This window comes from Phyllobates terribilis, unplaced genomic scaffold (assembly GCF_046119375.1).
Source record: "Phyllobates terribilis strain yellow unplaced genomic scaffold, ASM4611937v1 Scaffold_9__5_contigs__length_417890890, whole genome shotgun sequence".
Classification (NCBI taxonomy): domain Eukaryota; kingdom Metazoa; phylum Chordata; class Amphibia; order Anura; family Dendrobatidae; genus Phyllobates; species Phyllobates terribilis.
The window spans coordinates 179,643,380-179,653,303 of NW_027362769.1; positions in this window are offsets into that span (position 1 = coordinate 179,643,380).

Below are 9,924 nucleotides of genomic sequence, written 5' to 3' on the forward strand. Positions count from 1 at the left end.
CACACACCACATGGCCAGATAAGGTTGTAAAATGTTAAAATGACATTTCCCGGTGAATGCATTTGTCTTTGTTGAAAGCAATGCAAAAGTGCAAAAACGCATCAAAAACGCTACGTGTGAACATAGCCCAAGGTGTGGAGGAGTATTTTTGTTTTTGGTTATATATTTTGCTTTATATACAAGTCATTACTCTGGAAAGGATGTTCCTTAACATATTTCCCTGGAAAATCCATTTTGGTTTCGTTTTTGTATGTTTTATTGTGAGTCCGTAAAAGTGGCGTAATACTCTGACCACGTTGTTGACAGCAGTGACCTGGGAGTCAGAGATGCTTCTAGGGGTCTTCCCCATGCTGTCCCCATGTCATTTGAGCACTGTTCCCATCAATTTGGGCAATTTTTAGGCCCTCTGCAGACCACCGGGGGGAGCCGCCTGAAAAATGCTGGAGTTTCCCATAGACTTACATTGGGCTCGTTGCTCGGGTCGAGCACCAGAGTATTACAATGTGCTCGACCCGAGCAACGAGCACCCGAGCATTTTAGTGCTCGCCCATCACTAGTCACCACCCTTTGGTCTTGTGCTGACATTACTGATTCTTCGGCTCCGTTTTGTGTTACTTATATAGGAGATGTGATAATATAAATCAGGATTAATGGGGTCTTAACCCCTTCTGTGCTGGTGGGCTCCAGGTCTTCGCAGTCGTCTTCTCACCTCTTTTCTCACATGTACATTTACACATTATTAGGATTCAGTGTTTGTTTCGCCTCCTGCTCTCAATGTGATGGAATATTAAGCAGTTTACTGTATTATTGCAGCAGTTTCTCCGGGGAATTATCGTTCGGATTATTATCCCCCCTGCAGACTTCTCTCGCTCGGTGCATCGCTGGGTGCAGGGGGATCAGGGTGAGGATAGAAAAGCCAGAAACAAACAAAACAAAAAAAAGATAATTATTAACAAAAATAAAAAGTACCAATTGTAGGAGAATCCTGGGAGGTTCCGTCTCTGTGTGAGCAGCAGGGAGGCTCCGCTGCAAGAAAAGGAGGGAAGGCAGCTGACAGCTGTGGGTACAACTAAATGTAGTGGTTGTCAAGACCCCAATACGGAGAGGAAACTGCAGGCACTTGTGATGATGGGGCAGCTTGTATGTGAACCTGCAGCAAACTCCCATCATTCAAGTAAAGAAAAAATGGCGCCTTGGTCACGTCTTCATTAAATCTTAGAAGGACTTGGAGGGGGCACGTGGTGACCAGAGAAGCCGTTCTGCGCTGAATATGTCCCCTCCGCATAATATACGCCCTCTAACAATGGCACTGTTGTCAGCGCATTATGACTTCATGGCCTTTTTTACATCCTTAGATAATATTTCATTTATGTGCTTAGTGGAAACCATCAGCAGGTTGCCTTGCAGCTCACACATATTGTGCGCGCACCTTAATAAATGTAGCTCTGTTCTTTAACATTTGCATAGTCAGGGCATGTGCTACTTAGAGGGGGATGTCATCTTTCAGAAGAACCTAGTTCCCAGGCGCAGTTTCTTCATTTCAAAAAAGAAAAAAAAATCAGGCTTCACTCCGCCTCCTCGGCTGCAGAGCTGAGTCTCCTCCGCTGCTCCGGGTGTCAGCTATTCTCAGCACCGCTGACGTCATGTCAACAGCCAATCACTGAGCTCGGCTATAAGAATGACACCTGCTTGCTGATGGTTTCCATGTAGTAACCAGATATTTTTCTAGGCAGCGGTAAGGTAAGATTAAAAGAAAAATATTATAAAATGTAAAAATGGGAACTGAAGCTGTAACACAAACAGTGGATTTTACCACGGTGGATTTCGTGCTGTCTGTACATGCTGGGAGTTGTAGTTTCACAGTGTCTGAAGGTCCGCAGGTTGGAGATCACCGATCGTTAGATCAGAAAATGATCATTTTATAATTGAATCCTATCAGTTTACAGGAAACATTTTCGCTTATGGGAGAAGCGCGGCGAATCCTGCAGTGAATATCAGTCGGGTTCCAAGTTGATTTCGGTTCTCCCCCCGGGGCCATTCTCTGGATGATTCATCCTCCGTCTATCGGCCTCGTGTCTCCCCCCATCCCCTGATCACTGCTACATTCAGATGACACGTGGCCGGGGCGACATGTCGCTGCCGGGAAGAACATTTATCTGGAGCTGAAGGTAATATCCGCCATTTAACCTCTTGCGTGATGGATGCGGATCCAATTCTAACAACAGCTTAAAGTTACACAAAACATTTCACTTTATTGTATCGTTGGTTTTATCTTACACTCTAGTTACCTCCAAATCTGCATTAAAAATACTATTGGTTGATAATAAACAGGGATTTATCTAGACTTTGCTGTAAGACCCGAGACCTCTCTGCTGAGTTCTGAGCTCAAGGGGAGTTTGAAGTCTTTGTTCCCTGTACACAGACATGAAGTGCTGGGAGGAAAAAATGTAAAAACTCCTCCTATCCTGCTATAATTGTCTAAGCTATGAAAGAAAGACTGGAAACTGCAGAAAAGAGACTGCAGCTCGGTATAAAGCTTCACTTTTCTAATGCAGAACTCCAAATCCTCTTCTTTCTTTCACACTGTTAGGGTATGTGCACACGATGCAGAAATGAAGCAGAAAATTTCTGCATCATTTCTGCATCTCCCTGGCAGAAAAAACGCATGCAGATTGTGCATGCGTTTTTCCTGCAGAATACATGCGGATCCACATGCAGATTGACATGCGTTTCCGCATGCAGATTGACAAGCGCTTTCCAGGCGATTTTAGCATCACCTGGAAAGTGCTTGATAACTAGGTCACACTATATAAATCCATGCAAACAGCATGGATTTATACAGTGTGAACCGAGAGAGTGTATATACTTACCTCCGATGGCCCGCGCTGTCCTGCTCACTCCGTTCTCCCGGCTGCCGGCAACTTTGAATTGAAAGACCTGCCGACGTCAGCGTCACGTGACCCGTCACATGACTCTGACGTCACCGCAGGTCCTACAACTCACTGCAAGTGCCGGGAACCAAGCGGGAGCGCTGCGCGGGCCGACAGATGGTAAGAATACATTTATTTTTTATTTTATTCTTCTTTACAGCTTTTTTAATGGTACCTGGGTGTGGATGAGACTCTCCTCTCCTCCACACCCGGGTACCATCCGCACATTAGAACGCACCAATTACGCAAGTACAAATGCAGTCTTGCGGAATTGGCGCGTTCTAATGCAAGTCAATGGCGGCGAAATCGCCGCGTTTCCGCAAAATTAATTGACATGCTGCGGATTTTTGACCGCAGCGTTAACGCTGCGGAAAAATCCGCATCATGGGCACAGCACATGCGGATTTCCATTGGGGAACATTGCTGCCCTTCTACCATGCGTTTTTCATGCGTTTCTGCGGCGTTTACGCAACTGCAAAAACGCCGCGGAAACGCATGAAATACGCATCGTGTGAACACAGCCTTATAGTTACAATTCTGTCTATCTGCAGCCACCACTAGGGGGAGCTCCCTGTATTACAGAGATACATGATAATATTCTGTCTGCAGCCACCACTAGGGGGAGCTCCCTGTATATAGAGATACATGATAAGATTCTGTCTGCAGCCACCACTAGGGGGAGCGCCCTGTATACAGAGATACATGATAAGATCCTGTCTGCAGCCACCACTAGGGGGAGCTCCCTGTATATAGAGATACATGATAAGATTCTGTCTGCAGTCACCACTAGGGGGAGCTCCCTGTATACAGAGATACATGATAAGATTCTGTCTGCAGCCACCACTAGGGGGAGCTCCCTGTATACAGAGATACATGATAAGATTCTGTCTGCAGCCACCACTAGGGGGAGCTCTTGTATAGTCAATATGAGAGTATGAATTGGTTCACACTGGGTGCCCTCTAGTGGTGACTGCCAGCAGTGAAGACTGAGCAGAATGCTGAGCCGTCTCCCTGGAGGTCAGGGATCCTAAGGCTTAGTGCCCACGATGCAGAAATGAAGCAGAAATTTTCCTGAGCATTTCTGCATATCCTTGGCAGAAAAACGCATGCATTTTTTACATGCGTTTTTGACGCGTATTTGCCATGCGTTTTTCCAATGTATTGTATAGGAAAATACGCATGCAGAAACGCACAAGAATTGGTCATGGCCGTATTTTTTCTGCGAGTAAAATCCAAGCAGAAAAAATCCTGACCATGTGCACAGAACTTGCAGAATGTCATAGGAAGTCATGGGATAAGGTATGCAATGCGTTTCTGGAGTGTTTCCGCGCTGCAAATCCGCACCAAAAACACATCAAAAACGCATCGTGGGCACACAGCCTTAAAGGTAAAGTTCATTTGCTTTATGTTCTTCTGATAATTTAGAACATCTGATAAACCAGAAACCCTTCTTAATCTCTAATTAAAGGATTCTTTAGTAGTTCAAATGACTGCTTTCCCTGTGCACAAGCCCCCTGGACACGGTGGTGAAGTTGGTTTCTTATTCTGCAATTTCTTTTTTGCTGTTTTTTACAGGTTTAATTGCAAAAAATAGATAAATAAATGAAAAAATATATTGCAGCGAGGTGCCCTGATGTGAAAACGCTTAAAAGCAGCTACAAATGTCATATAAGTGGCACAAAAATGGGCATCAAAGTGGGCACTGAAGGGCGTTACTGAAAGGGTTAAATGACTTTGGGCCACTGATCTCATACTAATATTTCATACATAGTGATGGCCCACGTCAAATTAATTTCCTTCCAGCCTGGCCCAAATGGGTTCTGGGCATCACAATGGGCATCAAAGCGGGCAAACAGCCACTTTTCACAGATTTGAATAATAACTGGTGTTTTTCAGGGGTTAAATGACTTTGGACCACTGATCTCACACTGCCACTACATACATAGTGATGGTCCACATCAAATTCAGGTTCCTCCAGCCTGGCCCAAATGGGTTCTGGGCATCAAAGTGGGCAAATAGCCACTTTTCACAGATTTGAATAAGTAACTGGTGTTTTTAAGGGGTTAAATGACTTTGGGCCACTGATCTCACAGCAACATTACATGCATAGTGATGGCCCACATCAAATTAAGTTCCCTCCAGGCTGGCCCAAATGGGTTCTGGGCATCAGAATGGGCATCAAATTGGGCAAACAGCCACTTTTCACAGATTTGAATAAGTAACTGCTGTTTTTCAGGGGTTAAATGACTTTGGGCCACTGATCTCCTACTAGTATTTCATACATAGTGATGGTCCACATCAAATTCAGGTTCCTCCAGCCTGGCTCAAATGGGTTCTGGGCATCAAAATGGGCATCAAAGCGGGTAAATAGCCACTTTTCACAGATTTGATCCCTTTCTTCCCTTACCCATAACTTTTTTTTTTTTGGTCAATATGGCCATGTGAGGGCTTATTATTTGTGGGACAAGTTGTAGTTTTGAACTACATCAATGATTTTACCATATTGTGTACTAGAAAATGGGAAAAAAATTCCAAGTGTGGTGAAATTGCAAAAAAAGTGCAATTCCACAGTTGATTTTTTTTACCACGTTCACTGAATGCTAAAACTGAGCTGCCATTATGATTCTCCAGGTCATTACGAGTTCATAGACACCAAACATGTGTAGCTAAGTTTTTATTTAAGTGGTGAAAAAAAAAAAAAAAAAAGTTTGCATAACATAAAAAAAAATTGCGCCATTTTCCGAGACCTGTAGCGTCTCCATTTTTCAGGGTCTGGGGTCGGGTGAGGGCTTATTTTTTGCGCGCTGAGGTGACGTTTTTCTTGATACCATTTTGGGGTAGATTTGATGTTTTGATCGCCCATTATTGCATTTTATTGCAATGTTGCGGCGACCCAAAAAAATGTAATTCTGGCGTTTCGATTTTTTCTCTTGTTACGCCGTTTGTCGATTGGATTAATTATTTATGTTAATAGATCGGGCGATTCTGAACTAGGCAATACCAAATATGTACATGTTTTATTTTGTTTGGGGCAAAAGGGGGGTGATTTAAACTTTTATATTTTTTATATTTTTAAAAACATTTTTTTACACTTTTTGCTTGATTCTATAGTCTCCATGGGAGACTAGAAGCAGCAGTTGCTTGATTGGCTCTGCTATATACAGACGATGAACAGATGGCTTGTGTGTAGCAGATTTACTCACTTGCTATGAGCGCCGACCACTGGGTGGCGCTCATAGCATTCTGGCAATGAGAACCCATCGGTGACCCGTGATCATGTGACTGGTTCACCGATGGGTGGGGCCTATGACACGCTTCCCGGAAGCGGGAGATAAATGCCGCTGTCAGAGATTGACAGCGGCATTTAACATTTTAACAGCCGCTGGTGGATCGCGATTCCACCCGTGGATGTTGCGGGCACATGTCAGCTGTATAGATCAGCTGACAATTGCCTGTAAAGGTGCGACTCAAAAGGTGCACCAAACAGGGGGTTATGACGTGTGTCGTACTATTACGGCACATGTCATAAAAGGGTTAAAGTACAGTTATATATAGTGACTTACAGCTGACATTCTTTCTGGTGGAATTGTTCACTTTTTCCATATTTTCTGGCCCAAACCGACATGACGCCTGACTCCTCACATTTCAGGCAGCGTCTCCATTTATCTCCAAGCTGCACAAACTCCTTATCCTGCGGATACCCCAATACTGAGCCGCTGTCATATGTGTCCATACTACTGGTACTGTGTGCTCTCCTACTGAACCCCACCCCTCAACTGTCCCGGAAAAGTATGGTGACCCCAACACAGTATGATCCCCCAACTGTGCCCCCACACAGCAGTCCATGCAGTATAATGGGCCTACATACAATATAATGGCCCGCACCTCACCACACTATATAATGGCCACCACACAGCATGATGGACCCCACACAAACCTTCAATCTGTCCATACAGTATAATGCACCCCCATAGTCCATACTGCATAATGCACCCCCATAGTCCATACAGTATAATGCACCCCCATAGTCCATAAAGTATAATGCACTCCCATATACAGTACAGACCAAAAGTTTGGACACACCTTCTCATTTAAAGATTTTTCTGTATTTTCATGACTATGAAAATTGAACATTCAGACTGAAGGCATCAAAACTATGAATTAACACATGTGGAATTATATACTTAACAAAAAAGTGTGAAACAACTGAAAATATGTCTTATATTCTAGGTTCTTCAAAGTAGCCACCTTTTGCTTTGATGACTGCTTTGCACACTCTTGGCATTCTCTTGATGAGCTTCAAGAGGTAGTCACCGGAAATGGTCTTCCAACAATCTTGAAGGAGTTCCCAGAGATGCTTAGCACTTGTTGGCCCTTTTGCCTTCACTCTGCGGTCCAGCTCACCCCAAACCATCTCGATTGGGTTCAGGTCTGGTGACTGTGGAGGCCAGGTCATCTGGCGTAGCCCCCCATCACTCTCCTTCTTGGTCAAATAGCCCTTACACAGCCTGGAGGTGTTTGGGGTCATTGTCCTGTTGAAAAATAAATGATGGTCCAACTAAACGCAAACCGGATGGAATAGCATGCCGCTGCAAGATGCTGTGGTAGCCATGCTGGTTCAGTATGCCTTCAATTTTGAATAAATCCCCAACAGTGTCACCAGCAAAGCCCCCCCACACCATCACACCTCCTCCTCCATGCTTCACGGTGGGAACCAGGCATGTAGAGTCCATCCGTTCACCTTTTCTGCGTCGCACAAAGACACGGTGGTTGGAACCAAAGATCTCAAATTTGGACTATTCAGACCAAAGCACAGATTTCCACTGGTCTAATGTCCATTCCTTGTGTTCTTTAGCCCAAACAAGTCTCTTCTGCTTGTTGCCTGTCCTTAGCAGTGGTTTCCTAGCAGCTATTTTACCATGAAGGCCTGCTGCACAAAGTCTCCTCTTAACAGTTGTTGAAGAGATGTGTCTGCTGCTAGAACTCTGTGTGGCATTGACCTGGTCTCTAATCTCAGCTGCTGTTAACCTGCGATTTCTGAGGCTGGTGACTCGGATAAACTTATCCTCAGAAGCAGAGGTGACTCTTGGTCTTCCTTTCCTGGGGCGGTCCTCATGTGAGCCAGTTTCTTTGTAGCGCTCGATGGTTTTTGCAACTGCACTTGGGGACACTTTCAAAGTTTTCCCAATTTTTCGGACTGACTGACCTTCATTTCGTAAAGTAATGATGGCCACTCGTTTTTCTTTACTTACCTGCTTTTTTCTTGCCATAATACAAATTCTAACAGTCTATTCAGTAGGACTATCAGCTGTGTATCCACCAGACTTCTGAACAACACAACTGATGGTCCCAACCCCATTTATAAGGCAAGAAATCCCCCTTATTAAACCTGACAGGGCACACCTGTGAAGTGAAGACCATTTCCGGTGACTACCTCTTGAAGCTCATCAAGAGAAAGCCAAGAGTGTGCAAAGCAGTCATCAAAGCAAAAGGTGGCTACTTTGAAGAACCTAGAATATAAGACATATTTTCAGTTGTTTCACACTTTTTTGTTAAGTATATAATTCCACATGTGGTAATTCATAGTTTTGATGCCTTCAGTGTGAATGTACAATATTCATAGTCATGAAAATACAGAAAAATCTTTAAATGAGAAGGTGTGTCCAAACTTTTGGTCTGTACTGTATATAGTGCACTCCTTAGTCCATACAGTACAATGCACCCCTATATAGTATAATGCACTCATGAGATCAGTGGCCGATTAGTAACACTTATTCAAATCTGTGAAAAGTAACTGTTTACCCACTTTGATGCCCATTTTGATGCCCAGAACCCATTTGGGCCAGGCTGGAGGAACCTGAATTTGATGTGAGCCATCACTATGTATGAAATACTGGTATGAGATTAGTGGCCCAAAGTCATTTAACCCTTTCAGTAACGCCCTTCAGTGCCCACTTTGATGCCCATTTTTGTGCCACTTATATGACATTTGTAGCTGCTTTTAAGCGTTTTCACATCAGGGCACCTCGCTGCAATATATTTTTTTCATTTATTTATCTATTTTTTGCAATTCAACCTGTAAAAATCAGCAAAAAAGAAATTGCCGAATAAGAAACCAACTTCAGCCCCGAATAAGGGGGCAGTAGGACTCAGGTGTGGACCACTCTCCTCTCAATAGGTGCAGATGGGAAGATTACAGCTGTTAGCGGCAGCCTCCCTCGCAGACTGTAGAAGCTCCGCTGATCCCCGTTGTGGTGGAGGCCGGTCTTCGCTGTGAGGCCCGGGCCTCCTGGTCGCACGTCGCTTCTGAACGAGGCCGTGAATTAACGCGCGGTTTGTTGCGCTGCACAGCACTGAGGAGGCGTCTGCTGCGCTCGCAGCAATTATTCCGGGTTTTCTCTGTTTACGCTGATAATTTGCTACGGAAATGATTCTTTATATCCAGTGTTCACGACTCCGCGAAGAGCAAATGATTACAAGCGACCGATCGGCTCAATCACCCGCGGAGCACAAAGACGGCGCCGCAGTCACACAACACTGAATGTAATGTATCCAGAATCACCGGCGGCTCCCACTGGCAAGTCCAGTAATCAGGCATCCAATAGTCTGGAATCACCGGAAAACCGGGAGCACGAGGAGGCAACAATGCCAGAGATGCTGCATCTAATCCATATCCTGTGTGATACTGTCTGCTGAGCCGTGTATCTAATCCTCTCCTGTGTGATACTGTCTGCTGAGCCGTGCATCTAATCCTATCCCGTGTGATACTGTCTGCTGAGCAGTGTATCTAATCCTCTCCTGTGTTATACTGTCTGCTGAGCCGTGTATCTAATCCTGTCCTGTGTGATACTGTCTGCTGAGCTGTGTATCTAATCCTCTCCTGTGTGATACTGTCTGCAGAGCCGTGTATCTAATCCTATCCTGTGTGATACTGTCTGCTGAGCTGTGTATCTAATCCTATCCTGTGTGATACTGTCTGCTGAGCCGTGCATCT